General features: G+C 38.6%; 1 long non-coding RNA gene across 1 annotated transcript; it reads right to left on the reverse strand.

Annotated features, from left to right (window-relative positions):
* Positions 1-699: 699 nt before the first annotated feature.
* Positions 700-5,262, reverse strand: LOC143599952 (uncharacterized). Its single transcript, XR_013147386.1, has 3 exons — positions 4,903-5,262; positions 1,002-1,266; positions 700-912 (listed from the first exon to the last, which is right to left on the reverse strand). It is a non-coding gene; the product is annotated as an uncharacterized LOC143599952 (long non-coding RNA).
* Between the last annotated feature and the right edge of the window lie 11,888 nt (positions 5,263-17,150).

A 17,150-nucleotide genomic window follows, 5' to 3' on the forward strand; every position in this document is an offset into this window, starting at 1 on the left:
TTCAACATGTAGATTCTGCATAATCAGTTGCAAATCATTCAATAACTGAAAAGTGGTAAAAATAACATGTACATATTAAACGTACAGGCCGGGTCAGGGTCATGTTGGTTGACTCGGATACATTTTTTCCAAATTTTGATTTTCTGATAAATAATTAGTGTGTATATATGGTTATAAAACTTAAAACTGTTACAATAACGATCAGTTAAACAAGCAACATAAAGTTCCATGTCTATAAATCCTACTTCAAATAATATAAAAAAATATCACAAGTTTAATGAGTTTAATGTACCCATCTTTAACTATGACTGGTAAGTGGTAAACCATTTAGTATTTGTTGTAGTAAATCTTAGCCACACTTTACCATGGAATTTTAAAGTCGGTGACTGATTTTTCTTTCGGTAAGCGTAAAAACTTAAAAAATAAATTATAAAACATGTTTTAGCAACATTAATTTACTGAAAGCTTTAATTAAACGGGTTGTGGTCAGACTAACCTGTTTAATTAAACGGGTCGTCTTCAAGTTGACTTTTTAACCGATTTAACTACACAAATCAGCATGCCAACCTGTTTAACCCATGTATTTCAACCCACCAACCTGAGTAGGCTTTTTACAACTTGATTACTACCCATCAATCCATTTGATATGTTTAGATAATAGGGTTAAATGGGTCGTGTTCAGGCTACTCGGTTTTAAGTGTGCCCAGGTTAGAGTTAACGTATATCACACGAATAAATATATGGCTCAAACTGACACGATGTTCATTTTAGCAAGTAATTTCGTAGAGCTTGAAGAATTAGTACCTGACGTTTATGGACGTATTCCAGAAAAGATGGAACGTCAGGATAGTGACATTTTAAGGTTCCAACAGGAAGAAGTAACTGAAAGCAAATGATGTCCCCATCTTCAAGCTATACACCAAATAAAAATTATAGAAATTAGTCATTTTTAGTTACATTCGATTAAAGAACGAAACTGAGAGGATGATATGGACATATACCTCACTAGCCCAATATGTGAGCTCCTTATCAACAGGAAGACACATAACATTTGGTTTAAACTTAATTTCCTGATTGAGGAAAAGCCAATTATATTTAAAGAACAATCTAAATGATTCATATATTATAAGAAAATAAAATAATATTAAATGACTGGCCTCAAAGAGTTCAATTTCTACATCAGGAGCAAAGCCAGCCAGCTCATTTAGCTTCTTAAGTATTTCTTTAGGCTTTCCTGTACCCTTCACAAAGAGTCTCCCAACATACCTTGTCAATGGATACAGTAAATAAGTTAAAACAAGTACATATATATAGATATAATACAGCAGAGTATTTTAGGCCCCTCGGTACACGCTCACGCCCCATCCGTTAATGCTTAGGTGTTTGAGAAGTCGTTAAAAACCACTCCCCCCTCATGCGTTAAAATATCCATGCATTAAGCCTTTCACGACTTAAAATGGTAATTTGCCTATTCAAAAAAGAATTGTAATAATTTATTTTCTTTCTCAATCCAAAACCCCTTACCATATATAACTCAACATTTCCTTAATTATTTCACACCAAAATAATCTTTATCAGCATCAACATACTCTATATTTTTTTAAACAATGTCTTCTTCCTCATCAGCATCTTCATCATCATCGTCGTCCGACTCTGACGCTTCGGACGAGGTTTTTTTCCAAACAATTGTAACCGCAGCCGAAGCTTTTCTACAACCACAAGCACCGCCAGGAACCCAAAAAGCCACACTCAACCGAAAACGGCTACACACTCATATGATGCTTGTTGATGACTATTTTAAAGAAGTGGATCTGACATATCCGGACGATATATTTAGGCGTTGTTTTCTAATGTACCGACCACTATTCTTGAGAATGCTAGTTGATGACTGTTTTAAAGACGTGGATATGTTGTTTTCTTAGGCTTTTTTTGTTGTGTGTGTTTGTATGTTTTTATTTTATGTCTTTTTATGTATTTATTTACATTTTATTAGCAATGTTTATTCTAATAAAAAAAATCAAATACTAATATCAGTACTTATATTCTTGTATTCAACTTAAATGTTTAATATTAAAATTATATATAATACCGGTGAGATGGAGTTAAAAGGGTTAACAAATTCCTTTAGGTGATATAAAGTGAGAGTGAAAAGTGGGTGATGTGGCATCTAGGTGGAGTTAAACGAGGCTAGAGTATACCCGATGGCCGATGGCCTTAGATCAAATTAATTTCATGGCTAAGATTGACTAGAAAGTAATTTAATGACTCTATAGGTTAAAATAAAGCATTTGCATTGTGTCGACTTAAATTTCACTAAATACGTTTTTTTGTTTTTTTGAACAACCATTCATTAAATACTAGTTCAACCGGTATACATAAATGTGTGGGTACTTAATTAATTCACTAATATATACATTAAATGTCACTAGTTGTACTAAAATTTTTATTTATAAATACTTTTGAGTGTTACTCAAATCTTTTTCTCTTTCACTTTACCCTTGCGCCCTTATTCTTTTTCATATGAAAAGTTGCTACCAAAGATCAAACGAAGACGAATATTAGTTTTAAATTATCCCAACTATGCCCTACTGACAAATAACGGTCCCAACTTCAAAATTGGTTGGTGGCGGGTACCAATTAAAGGGGTATTTGTTTTAAACGGAACGCAACAAACGGAGGTTAACTCCGTTAGTGATTTTCTGACATGGCACGCCTACTGGTCAAAAATCGCTTATGTGTTGAATACGTGGATGATGACGTGGATGCTTACGTGGAAAAAGTTGAGGGTGATTTTGGTTTTCTTTCAAGGTCCAAGGGTGTGAAATGAAACATTGAATTATAATTTCCATCTTCACCATATCTTCATCATTTCATTCCCGTTTTTCCGGCCGATGATTCCGGTATCTACTCCGGCGAGCTTTTAACACCAAATTAATGACCGAAACGACCAGTTGATTACATCTTTTGATTCGTAACCCCAAGCCAAGATGGACGCAACCTCTATTACACTTTTACAGGCTATAAATCGTCTCCTAAACGAGTCTTAAATCACCGACGAATAGCGGAATTTATCCTATGAAAGCAGACGTTGTCACTCGTTTTCAAACACAGCAAATTTCGCTCGCCATCCTCTTTTCCCCCACTCAAATGGACCCCATTGATTTGCCCTCTGTTGATACGCCGCCACCATCTAAACTCCGACAAGCCATAAATCCTTCGATTCGTTTTCAATTGGGTAAACATTTTTGTGCATTCTAATCATCTTCATTCGCTGATCAAAAACCCTCTGTCAATTTTAATTGACAGAGGCTTTTGGTCCATCGATTTTGGGTTTGAATGATTAGGGTTTATATTGATTTGGATTGTTGACAAATGTATAAAAATGATGTGCCTACTCATCATCAGATGCCAAGTACGCTGCCATGTAATCAATTTTTGACAACCAGGCGTGCCACATAAGCATCAGACTAACGGAGTTAACCTCTGTTAGTCACAGTCCATTTAAAACAAAGACCCCTTTAGTCGGTACCACCAGCCAACTTTGAAGTTGGGACCATTATTTGCCATTAGGGCATAGTTGGGATTATTTAAAACCAATATTCCTATTCTTTTTGATTATTGTTTAAATTATTTAATCCCACTCTTTTCAACAAATTTAAATTGCATATTTCTATAAACTCAGGTTTATTAAAAATGAAAAATATGAATATATTTTGCATATTTTACCAAAACATAAAAAATAAATAAAAAAAAACTAAATATGCAGAGATGATACTGAAAAAAAAGACGCAAAACTAAAGAAACATACTATTGTATTGGTGCAGTTAATGTGGGAAACCTGAGACAGAAATTCTGAGATTATATGACTTAAAGGATTAGATAACTAAAAATGAATATATTTGCATTTTCTCAAAAAAAATAAACAAAATTTAAATACCAATATCTTAAGAAACTGAAATTCAGCATATGCAATTTTGATTGGTGAAATTGAGTAGGAATTAGACCATTGGGTTACTATCATGGAGTATCTGCAAAATAGAAATTTTAATGGTATGTGCGTATACGTGTATGGTGGTTGTAGTATATATGTGCGCATACACACACACACACGAACACTAGGTTTTAGCCCCCATGTTACGGGGGTGTTATTTAGGTTTTTGTTTTTAATCGTTTTATTATTTTTATATTTTGTAATGATTTGTTTTATTTTTTAACGTAGCTTTGTTTAATTTAATACGTATATAGTAGTTTGTTACGTTAATTCTATTTATTTAACGTTAGGGCTCTTTCAATTGAGATGTGTAGATTTCTTAGATTTTTAACGAGCCAACATAAACGAACACGAATATGCTGACTTTTTTTAAAACGAACAAACATGAACACAAATATTTGTCTTATGAAAAAGGGACGGTTAATGTAGGTTACGGTGGTGATTGATGCATGAGAGGGAAAGTTGACAATGGTGGGTGGTAATCATAAGTAACCCGGTGATTGAGAGGATAGACCGGCGACAAAGAATATGCAGATGAGAGAAATTATATTAAGGTTTGATGTTAAAAGGGTTTCATAAATAAATGAGGTCTTATAACCCGTTTAAGGGTCATCCGGGTTTGGTGAGACCCATAACCCGCGAAAATTATTGTCTGATGATGAAAATTTTATAAATAAATGGGATGTTATAACCCGTTTAAGGATTATCCGGGTTTGGTAAGACGCATACCCGCGAATTTGGGTCAAACGCATAAGAAGCCACCATTGAGGAATGAAGCAATCTGGTGGCCCGAGAGGGGGGTGGGGAGTAACCACATCGCGACACGTAGGATTTTTATGTAGGCAATTATATATATATATATATATATATATATATATATAGAGAGAGAGAGAGAGAGAGAGAGAAGATACCGAAGCTCCTCTGTGAAAGGATCATATGGCTTGAAAAACAGTAGAATATCCTTTTTAGTTAGTGTAGGCGGGGGAAGTGGCCGTGAATCCTACATAAACGAAAAACAAATAAAGTTCATAATATATCATGTGAATACTAATATATAATATGGAGTTGAATATATAAATGCATATCAATGAAATACTACCTGTCCAATTTCTACCTCCAGAAACAACTTAAGTTCACCATTGTTTGCCTTATTCGATGCCCCTCTCAAATTTCCAACCTAAAAAACACACCAACATGATAATTAACCCGCAAAAGACTCTCACAAAGAAAAAGTTTTCATACCGATAATCATTGATTTTATGAAGTGTTGTTGAAATTAGTCTCAGTTGTATAGATTATAATATATATACTTATTAGTTTATAGCACATTGACCGATGATAGGCTTATCTAGGGTTTTCCACTTGGCACAACCAAGTATTTGCTCATTCTTATTGCACGGAATTAGAGGTAAGGCATTCGGTAGTAGGGCTGTAAGCGAGCCAAGTCGTTCATGAGCTACTCGATATTGATTCGGCTCGAACGTATATTTATATATAATAACTGTTAATATATATAATTATGATAAAAATAACTAAATAAAATATATTCTATATCAATGTATAATTAGAACTTATATAAAAACAATTATAAGTGTCGATAAACTAATAATAAATGGCAAACGGGTCGAGTTCAAGCTTGAAAAACTAGTCACACTCCGCTTGGCGCGTTCACACCACTACTAGGTATGAATGTATGATACGCACCCGTATTCCTGTACAAGAGTTGCTGGTTGTTCCATACTCTATTCAGTTCATGGTCCGAGCAACCTTTTCCAAATGACTGCTGCATCTCACCTTCACTGTCATCACCTTCAGAAATTGTCAACCAGTGTTTCATGTCAGTCCATCGCCAGCACCACTGCTCCACCCTTGCAGTCCACTTGATAACACATGTGAGCACATGGCACCTCCGGTCACCTTCAGAGCCAGCACAGCCTCTTGATTTTCGTCTAATATTGCTCATGTTCCAGCATCTGAACCCGTTCACACTGTTCCAGTTCGAGACCAGTCACCAAGTTTTTCGCCATGTTCGCAACCACCATAACCGCTAGTCCAGGTTAAAGCTCTGATCCTATTTTTAGTTTCATCTATTGCAATGGGAAACGACAATTGCACTTTTAACACATTTAGCAAAACAGGCCCCGACATTGCTTAACTTTCGTTAACTACTCCTAGTCCGCAAATGAAGTCATAACACATGGGTTCATTCTCTAGCCTAGTAGCCCTAACTCATCATGGGTAATTGATTCTAGAGCCACGCATCACATGACTAGAATCCAAGATATTCTTTTTAGCCTACCATAGTTATCAAAGGCGCTGTGCGCAGAGCAAAACAATGAGGGCCTAAGAAAAGAAAAATGCACTTAAATAAAAGGAAAATTAAAATATATTATGTATCAGAAATATAATCTTCTTCATATCAAAATAAACAAAAGATATTATACAACAGTTAATATCATCTAATTAGTACCAAAAGTCCTAAACGAGTCAAGATTCAAATGTAACTCCAAAACTTGAATAACAAAATGTTTAAATTAAAGTATCAAAATGTTCAAAACATGTAAACCACTAGTTCAAAAAGTAATAAATAGTAAAGGTTCAAATGATCATTGTACTATCCGTCATCAATACCAATAAAGGTGTCATCAACTTCAAGTAGCGAGAGCCTGGGAACTAAACGCGCATATATTGAGCTTCATCTGGAAAATTGGCCTAGGCGCAAGAGGCGAGAGCTTTTAATAACTATGTAGCCTACATGATATTTATCTTTCACCATTTCAATTTGCCTATGGATCTTCACGCTTTGTATGCAGCATCTAATACATAGTAATTCAACAAACCTAAACATGTAACCTAAACATCTAATACATAGTAATTCAACAAACCTAAACATGTATTCAGTCCTAACAATCACATTATCCTTCCCACTCATTCTATTTCACTTACAAGGGATTGGCCCGGTGATTGGCACTGGTGTTGAATCAAAAGATCTCCATTGTGTGTCCAGGTTACGCCATCCCTCGCCCATAATAGCCCTGATAGACCACATACCGCCAATGTTGCACTAAATACACACTTATGACCCACCTGGTGCACCAGAAACCATACTCGTTACGCTATTCAAGTTGTTGCCTACCTTCATCCCTCACCTAAGCCGCACGCATATACAACTATCCATGACTCATACTCATTTCCCACCAATGTGATGAGAGCTCTTTACAAACACAAAAGTAGTCACATTTATGGTTATTCAAGTTCGTTCAAGAATCAAGATATCCCCCCCCACCACCACTACCACACACACTCTTCACAATGTGCATTCCAAAAAAGAACCAAAATCAGAAATGCATACAGGCAAAGCTTCTTGTTGTGGAGTAATTGGAAGATCAGGCCGGTAAGGTTTAAGCGCTTTGCGCAAAACCAGAAACGTTGATATTGTACGGGTATACCCAATTCTTTAGCAACTTCTTCCTGAAAGAAAAAAATGAAAGTTACTAGAATATGTAACCTTTTAAGATATAAACTATAATAGTGGATTAGGAACTAAAGATAGTACCTTGAAAACAGTAAAGGAGACGTGCTTTTGGATACGAAAACTAAAAACCTTATCATGATCAACTAGATCAAAAAATATACTTTTCCCCACCTGCACACGAAGATCCTCATCACAAGCAACCTACTCACATTAACTTATCTGGTAACGCAAAATATCAATTAAATAATTCACCAAACGGGTGATTGAGAGTTTAACCTTAATAGTCGTATATAAATGTACTGCTGAATGTGAAGTGGATCCTTGTGACTTCCTTCTCATCTCCTCATTCAAAACACTAATACTAGCCAATTCCATTGAGATAACACCATTTGGCATCGAGTTTAACAATAAAGTTCCAAACGCTGCCCATGAATCCGGCAGAGTACCAAGAAGCCATAATCCTTTAACCTCTTCATCAATTTGAACGCCCATTTCAGAAAGTTGGTTAATAATTCCCTGAAAAACATTTAAATGTTCTGACATTGCAGTTTCATCACGGTACCTCAGACCCATCAGCTGTTTGATCAGAAACAGTTTACTGTCGCATGTATTTGCAGCATACAGTTGCTCAAGTTTGCTCCATAAGGTGCGGGCATTTGTTTCCCCGCTAACATGATTTAATACAGTGTTATCAACCCAGTGTCTAATATACCCACAAACCCGACGGTGTAGCAAGCTCCATTCTTCATCCGTCTTGTTATGGGGTTTGTGAGAAGAGATGACTGGTTCATGAAACCCATGAACATAAAGAAGATCCTCCATCCTGGTTTTCCACAAGTGATAATTGGAGCCACTGAGAATAATCATTTGTGAAGTATTCATCAGCTCCATTGTGAACCAACTGCAAATATACATGTGATTATTATTATTATTATTATTATTATTATTATTATTATGTTTTTATAAACATTTACAATACAGTATTTGGTATCAAATTCTCAATACAGTATCTACTTAGTTGTTTTTTGAAATAATATTATAAATGTAATTAATTACAAGCAAAGAATTGAGTAACCCTAAGTTTTAATAAAAAATGATAGAGTGAGTTAGGGTGGAAGCATCATGAAGCTAGTGGTAATGGATGCGAAAGGTCGGTGTCGGTTACCTACGGCGGTGCTTGTTGGGCGATTATGATGATGATGATGATGTCGTCGTCGGTCGTCAGTGTCGAGAAATCAGTAAAGTAGTAGTAGGTTTGTTGCAGGCAGGTGGCGTCGTGTTTCCTAAAGCCAAAATTATGATTTGTGCCATATATTATGTATAGACGGGTACGGTCGCTGGCTTAGAAATTGCCGACGGGTATAGACGGGTACAGTCGCTGGCTCAGAAATTGCTCGAAAAACTGTTCGCTCTTTTTTTCGTTCGATTGTAAACGAGCCGCTTCACTCGATTCGGTCTATAAACGAACCAAGCAATGAGCAAAGGTTCGCTCGGTTCAGGACGGCTCGAATATGTTTAATTTATTTAATATATAATTATATATACACAAATATATAAGTTGTTTATATAATTATCTTAAATATTAAAATATTGAATATTTATATTATTATTTTTTAATTAGTGAATATCTTCAAGTAATTTAAATAATTAGTAAAAAATAATTATATTTAGCATACAATATTCCAATATTCAAGATAATTATGTAAACAAATTATATATCTATATATTGACATGTTGTTATACTAGCTTTTATCCCCCGTATTACAGGGTTGTTTTACATTATTCGTTTCTAATATTTATATATAGTTTTTTTAATTTTAATTTTATTTATTGTAAAGAAGTTAACAATATACTTAGGATTTGATGATGAAGGGTTTTACAAATAAATGAGATATTGTAACCCGGTTTAAAAGCTATCTAGGTTTGGTGAAACCCATGACCTGCTTTTTTTTAATATAAAATTGTTTCTCAATTATAAATAATATCTTTAAAAAAATCAGATATTAATTTTTAGTATATCTCTATTTTATAAGATTTTTATAACAAATATTTGATGAGATTAATTTTAATATAATGAGATATTATAACCCGTTTAAGGGCTATCTGGGTTTGATGAGACCCATACCCGTGAATTCGGGTCAAATGCATGAGAAGCTTTCATTTACAACTAAAGCAATCTTGTGGCTTGAGAAAATTTAGGGAGGTTTCGTTTATATATATTTAAGATTTAAGATAAATAATTATTTTTTAATTATTAATTGTTTTATAAACACTATATCCAACTTTAAACTTCAACTAGGTTTTATAACCCACGCGTTGCAAGGGTTTGTGTTATACAAAGTTGTGGAGGGTAGAGTAAATACAAAGGTTGACTATTTTTCTAGTAGTTCCGACTCGTGTGTTGCAGCAGGAGTTAAGTATGATTAATGTTATTGAAAGGTAAATTTTTAGCAATCTTGAACTTGCATTACATTATAGTAAAGGTGTAGGTTGCTTTACATTCTATAAAAGGTAATTGTTTCTTTGTTCTTGTAGTTGCATCTTGGGATGTTGCACACTTTTAGCCAAAAAAGTTGTACCTGCATAAAGTTGCAAGCATAAGTTATTTTTGTTTTAATGTTTGTATAAGAACTTGTTTTTGCTGAAGTTGTTCCCAAAACGAATGATTGCCACACAATACAAAAGACAATTACCTGCATATACCTCAGCCGCAATCTTCAATCAACTATACCATAAGTTATTTTTGTTTTAATGTTTGTATAAGAACTTGTTTTTACTGAAGTTGTTCCAAAAAAGAATAATTGCCACACAATACAAAAGACAATTACCTGCATATACCCCAGCCGCAATCTTCAATCAACTATACCATATCTATAATCTTTAAAATCCACCCAATGAATAAACAAACAAACATGGATTCCAAAAATTCAAGGTTTAATAAAATGAATTCAGCATAATTTCTTCTTAAATTCAGAAGAAAAGTAGTAATAACATATTCAGGTTTAAATAAACTAAAACGATAATAATATATTAATCTTACCAGTTTCACATGCCTGCTTGTAAATCCGCTAATATTCCAAACCAATCAATTCAAAATGATGAAAACCCAAACAAAAGCAAGATATTTGGATCGATAAAATTCTAATTACGAAAACAATGAACAGATTATTAAGAGCATTCCCAACTCATCCCCTAAAACTATGTGAGGAGGGTTTGTAAATTATAGGGTGGGGTTGTGAGTAATTGTGAGTGTAAATTATAGGGTGGAGAGAGAAAATGTAGTGATTTTTTGTAAATTTGGGGAAAAGGTAGTGATTGTTTTGTAAATTATAGGGTGGAGAAAGAAAACTGTAATGAAAAGGTATAAACAATATTATTTAATTGAACAGGAGAGAAAAATGTAGTGTTTTTTAGTGTAATTATATGATATATATGGATATAGAGATAGGGAACTGGATGAAAATGCTCTAAGAACCTAGTTGTTGCGAAGTACTTGCGACAGTTACAGTTGTAACTCGGCATCAGTCGAATTGAAATCGATTCAACCGTCACCTAGGGTTTGTAAGCTGAAACGGTGTAATAGTTGAAGCGATGATGATGATTGTGGCACAACATGACAATTGGGGTTGAGAGATGAGTGATTGATAATGGTGAATGAAGGGTGATGCGTGAGGGAAAGAGAGAGTAAGTGAAAATTATGGTCCAATGGGTTTGTTCCTCATAAGGTACAAAAACATAAGCATGATGTACAATTCTTTAAGCCCACCGAATCGAAATCTATTTGTGAGATAAATCAACCTACAATTCCATCCTACAAATTAGAGAAGTTAAGAAAGAACTTCAAAATGAAATCAATTAAAATAACTCATGATGTGCTTTAGACTTATAAATAGCAAATTACTACATGTCCACTGAAGAAACGTGGATCGACTTACTAGTGTACGATCAACTTTCCTCGGGTATGAGTGTGCTATATCACCGATGGTTTTCCGGAATATGAATTCTTCCACCTACAAAACGAGCAGCACCGTGAACTTACCCCTCAGAAAGGGACAGAGGGGTCCTCTTTGGGGTAACCCTCCGGTGTGAGAATAAGATATTGTAGGAGAAGATAATAATCTGAAAGTGAGTAAGGACTTAGAATGTATTTTCTTGCTTACCTCCCCTTGTGGAGGTGGTGTGGTATTTATAGTATTAGGGTTTCCAATGATTGGGCTCAGACCCAATTAGGGCCTTTTTGGCCTCCTCCTATTGCTTCGCGCCACGTGTCCTTGAGACACCTGGTGCTTTTTCATTGATTATTCTCTGACCAAGGTATTTCACCTGACCCATGTGCAATCACGTGGTAGCACATGGGTTTTGCTGAGTTGTCCACCCTTCATTGGCAGCTGTCAACATCAGCATATTCTTTATTCCTTAAAGGATACATTCTGGAAGGTTGTCTGATGAGCACAATCATGGTTGTCCTTATCCTGATTTGGATAAGGACGTGGTTGATTATGTGCATGTGTAATATGCACCTATCCTGGGGATGCGCGATGTCTTCTCTTTATTCTCACGCGCAAATGTTTCATGCGCAGATGCGATATGCGCAAGCATATGTAATATGCGTGAGCATATGTGATAGGCGCCACGCGCAGATGTGATATGCGTGAGCATATATGATGCGTGAGCATATGTGATACGCGCCACACGCAGATGCGCCACGCGCAGACGTGATATGCGTGAGCATATATGATGCGTGAGCATATGTGATACGCGTGAGCATATGTGATGCGTGAACATATGTGATATGCGCCACGCGCATAGGTTTTGGCTTTGTGTCTTCATGACATCCTGATTTCAAGCCTCTTGTCTATATCTTGTGGGTTGACCCGCCCCGCTCGATGTTAAGGCGGGTGCATACCTCTTCAAGCCCCCCCAGTCTAATGTGTGTCTTGTCTCGCGCGAGCGAGGTAAGATAGATATTAGACTTAATAGTTTGCTCTTTTAATAGGGTTTGTCTTTTCTTTTTTATTTCTCATATGTGCGTTGCGCGAAATTCTATCCTTTTGGTTGAAATGAATCGTCCATGTACGTGGTTGGTTGGTGCTGACATGCGTCAGAGATGGAGACGTTATGTGTCAGACTTTTCGTGTGCTCGAGGTGCTACAGTGGCCTTTCATGTCTCCTCATACAGTGTCAGGAACACGTGTCGCGCTCATGTTGGCCTGCACCTGCGAGTGGGGGCGCGTGAGCGTAACTCTGATCAGTACCTGTTTCTTTCTCTCTCCTGGGCCTATAAAAGCAAGCCTTTTGAGTGGTTTTTTATTCATCTTCATTGTTATTTTCAGAGCTCTTTCTCCTTTAAGTTTCATTCCGATTAAGAGCCTTTATCTTTTGCTTCCAGATTTCCGCGCTTAAAGTAACCGCTGTTTGATTCCCAATTGTATGTCTGATAACCCAGACACCACAATTTCCCCCAGCAAACGCCGTGTAAAATCGTTAGTTATGTCCACTTTGAAGAAGACCGGCAAGGGTAAACGGGCTGCCGAGGCCTCGTCGGAGGAGGTGGGGAAGAATAAAACGGTGAAGAGATGGGATGAGATTCCCTGCAAATTGAAACAGTCTGACTTCGATAATCTCGTCGCCTCTCAGGGTTTTCTCCCTGAGTACAGCTGTCTGCTCCCGGCGACCGGGCAAACGGCGGCAGATCCGCCCACCGGCTATATCTCTTTATACTTTCACTTTTTCACTCACTGTAACCTTCGTCTTCCGATGACAAGGTTTATAGGTGCGCTCCTTCAGTTTTATGGGATTCACGTATCCCAAGTCCATCCTTGTGGACTAGTGCGCATGACTCATTTTGAGTTCATGTGCAAAGCTCAGCGCGAGGAGCCCACCCCTCGGAGCTTTCAATATTTTTACAAGCCAAAAATCCAAGATTCTTGGTTCTCATTCACACCGCGCAATCAGAAGGTTAAGTGCTGCACTGTTTCCTTCAAAAGCCTTCATGACTGGTCTGAAAAATTTTTTTATATTAAGGCTGGTGTGATTCCCATCCGCATGACCATGCGCGCGATCACTTCTGCGCCCGCGGATGAGAATGTTCTTAAGAACCCAACGGGCACATGGGTTAACAAGTTATCTGCTGAACCATCCCCCGCCAAGAATATTTGCGAGGAGGCGCTGGTGGGGGTTGGTATGAGCAAGAGGTGGACCGACAGCGCGACTGAGCCTGTCGTCCAAGTTGATGGCTTAGGTGAGTTATTAGCTCATTGCATTATTTCTGCGCGAATATAATTCGTTTTGCTGATATCATTTGTCTTGTATTATGCAGTAAACAAGGAATACGTCCACGCCGCCTATGACGAGCATATGGAGGGTGGCTCTGTCGCGCTGAGCACTGGGGAAGTTGCTTTCCCCGATCGCTTCGATGATATGTTCATCCCTGTTGATTTAGAATTTTGCTTTGACAGCGATGCGCCTGGTAAGCCTTTGTACTTATGCTTAGGCCTTTAGAATACCAAATTTGGTTAACATTTCTGTTGCATGTATTGTAGATGCGCTCGAGAATTATGAGTTGGAGCTTGCGGAAGAGGAGGTAGAGGAGGTAGAGGAGGAAGAAGCTGAGGCGCCACAACTCAAGCGCAAAGTTAAAGGCAAAACTGGCGCAGGGGCCAGTAAAAACAGAAGAAAAATGATGCCCCTGTTGCCCAGAATCCTCCTCCTACCCAAGCGAAGGGACTTGAGAAAACCAAGGGATTTACCTCCAAGTTTTCCTCGTCTTCTTTGCCTCGAGGTGTGGGCAATCCTCCCGTCCACACGAGGTATGGTGCTGCCACCTCATCTCTTCGCGCGGCGGACAAGGGAAGCGGCGCTGCGCCTGCTGTTTCATCTTCTTCAACAGGTATACTTTGTTTATATTTTGTGGTTTTATGAGCGTGATTCCGATAGAGTTATTAATGAAGCTTTGTTCACTCAAATGTTTGTAGAGCCGGCGACTTTGGTGGCTCAACCTCAGGCGCGGCAAGGTACCGAGGCTGCGCGAAGGCTGCTTTGAAGTCCCCTGCTTTACCCTCGAAAAGGGGGAAAATGGACTTCATGGCGATGCTCAATTCGCGGACGGCGGTGCGCCAAGGTATTTATTGCGCTTTGATTTTCTGATTTTTTCCTTTAGATCAAGTCATGAATCATTTCTCCTTGGTTTTTTCATAGGAATTATAGCTGGCACACAAGCTCTGGTGGCACTGCTGGCGCCGGCGCCGGCGCCGTTAGTTCTGCTCCTGCTCCAACAAGCACTGAATCTTCTCTCATTGGGATTACTAAGGAGCTGGAGACTATTTTACGCGCTGATCTAACAGCGTCAAGACCTCCCTCGCCTCCTCCTGCGCGCAGCCCTCGTGAGACTGTTTTTTATTTTTCCAAGTCGCAGGAGAAGAGACCTGTTACAGAGGATGATGAGGAGGTCAATTCTGAAGGCTCTGATGGTGGCCGCGCAAGCCCTGTAGCGCCACGAGATTTCGTGGCGCAACCTTCTTCTCGTGGGACTGGCGCTGACTTTTCTGCCGGCTTTCCGCAGGTATAAGTTTGTTTTACTTCGCTGTGCGGACTTCCAGATTAGTGTTTAGATGACTAAAACGTTTCTTTTGCGTTGCTTTGTGTTTGCAGGAAGCCGATCACATATACCGCCCGAGCTGGAATATTACTGAAGATAGCTCATTTCAATCCGTGGGCGTGTGTGAAGACTTCTGGGCTCACTCTGTTCCTCCGGTCGCGTGGACTTGCCCAAGACCACCTTTTTGATGGGTCTGCGTTCTTTGCTGCCTCCCAAGAGCTTCGCAATGATTATATAAAAGTGTGTGATGCCCTTGTGGAGGCCAAGCAAGAGGCTAAGATTTCTGCTTGAAATCTTTCTGACGCTCGAGAGAGAGCTGAGAAACTCCAAGCAGAACTTAGCGAGAACCGAGCAAGTGCCAACGCTGCCTTTGTGAAGCGCGGGCATGAGCTGCAGGCTGCGCGGGAGAAGCTGCAAGCGGCAGAAGCGGATGCGGCCAGGTACGCGCGTCGAGCGCGTGACTTGGAGTTGGAGGCAGAGGCGCGTGATCAAACTCTTGCGCAGGCTAACACTGACAAATTTTTATTAGAGAGTTAGGTTGCGCGCCTGAAGAAAGAGCTCGATGCTGCGCGAGCAGAAAAGAATGAAGCCTTGGCGGCAGCAGCGTCTGACAGAGAAGAGCTCGATGCTGCGCGAGCAGAAAGGAATGAAGCCTTGGCGGCAGCAGCGTCTGACAGAGAAGAGCTAAAACAAACCAAGGAAACTGTTGAGTTGTTAAACTCTCATATTCCTGCTCTTGAGACGTCTGTTTCTTCCCTCGCGCAGGATCGTCAATGGCTAGTTTCACAGGGTGTGACTCGTTGCGCTTATGCGATGAAATACTCAGACGAGTTTCAGACCCTTGTGATGGATTGCAATGTTGCGTCGCGCTTGGTAGGTCGAGCTGAAGGGTTTAAGGATGGCTATGAATATGGCATGCTGAAGAAGAATCCATCCGACTACCCTTATCAGCTCGACGTTGTCTGCGCTGACATGGCCGAGGTGGGGGAGAAGTACTTGAATACTCCAATTCCCATCCTTGAGCAGGTATTTTAACCTTAATGAGTTTACCTTGACTTATTTTCCTAATCTTTTGTACTCATACTTTTCCTTGTGACTTGCAGATAGCAGCGCTTGCTGACCAGCCCAATCTTGGCGCGCTAAAGAAATTACTTGACGACTGTGAAGGGACTGGTGGCAGCGATGATGGCGCGGGCAATGCTGCCTCTACTAGCGGCTCTGGCGTGGCCAAAGGACCTACTCCTGACACTATCGTGATAGAAGACGACTCCATTCAAGACGAACAGCTTGATTATGGTAAGTTTGGGGATGACGAGGAGCGGGCTGCGCCAGATGCTGAGGGAGGAGGTAATGATGAGGGCGATGAAAAGGCTGATGTTGATATAGAGACTTGAAAAGCCCTTCATGTTTTTTTTTTGTTTGTTGTTTTTATCTCATCATTTTGTAAATTTGTAAACTTCTATGTTTTGGAATGAAATTTTGTTTTTCCCTTATTCGCATCTTGCGCATTCCCAATTCATCTCTTTATATTGCATGTTTGTGCTCGTTGAATATAAGGTATGCTTACACATTGAAACTTGAACAAGGTTGTAAGGAAATTATTTTACTTAATCCTTGTCATATTTCAAGTTATTTTGCAATATTCTGAATATGCTGACACGTGCCTTGGCATTTCATTATTCTTCTTTTGCGCGACGTTATCGCGCATTTATTATAGGGAATTATGAATGAGTTTTTTTAGCCTTTACGTGTCAGTATGTGTTACTCTGATTCCATTACAATCCCATGCGCGACCTCGACCTGAGACCTTAACAACTATGTTTTGCATGTGCTTTGCCTTAGTTGTGCTTAGGTATTTTTATGGTTTAGCTACGCAGCATGTAGGATGGATGTTGTGAGTAATTTGAGCTAAGGCTCATATTATTGGGCTAAGGCCCTGAGCTAAGGCTCATATTATTGAGCTAAGGCCCTGACGTTTTAGAGTTAAAACTCGTTAACGCGTTTGAGCTTGAAGCTCGCGCATGTATGTTTTACTTCGTTTTATTTTTAGTTTGATGTCAATACAATGCTGTCATATTGCTCAAAAT

This window comes from Bidens hawaiensis, unplaced genomic scaffold (genome assembly GCF_021521415.1).
Source record: "Bidens hawaiensis isolate Kalapana, Puna unplaced genomic scaffold, B.hawaiensis_p1.1 tig00053138_1, whole genome shotgun sequence".
Classification (NCBI taxonomy): Eukaryota; Viridiplantae; Streptophyta; class Magnoliopsida; order Asterales; family Asteraceae; genus Bidens; species Bidens hawaiensis.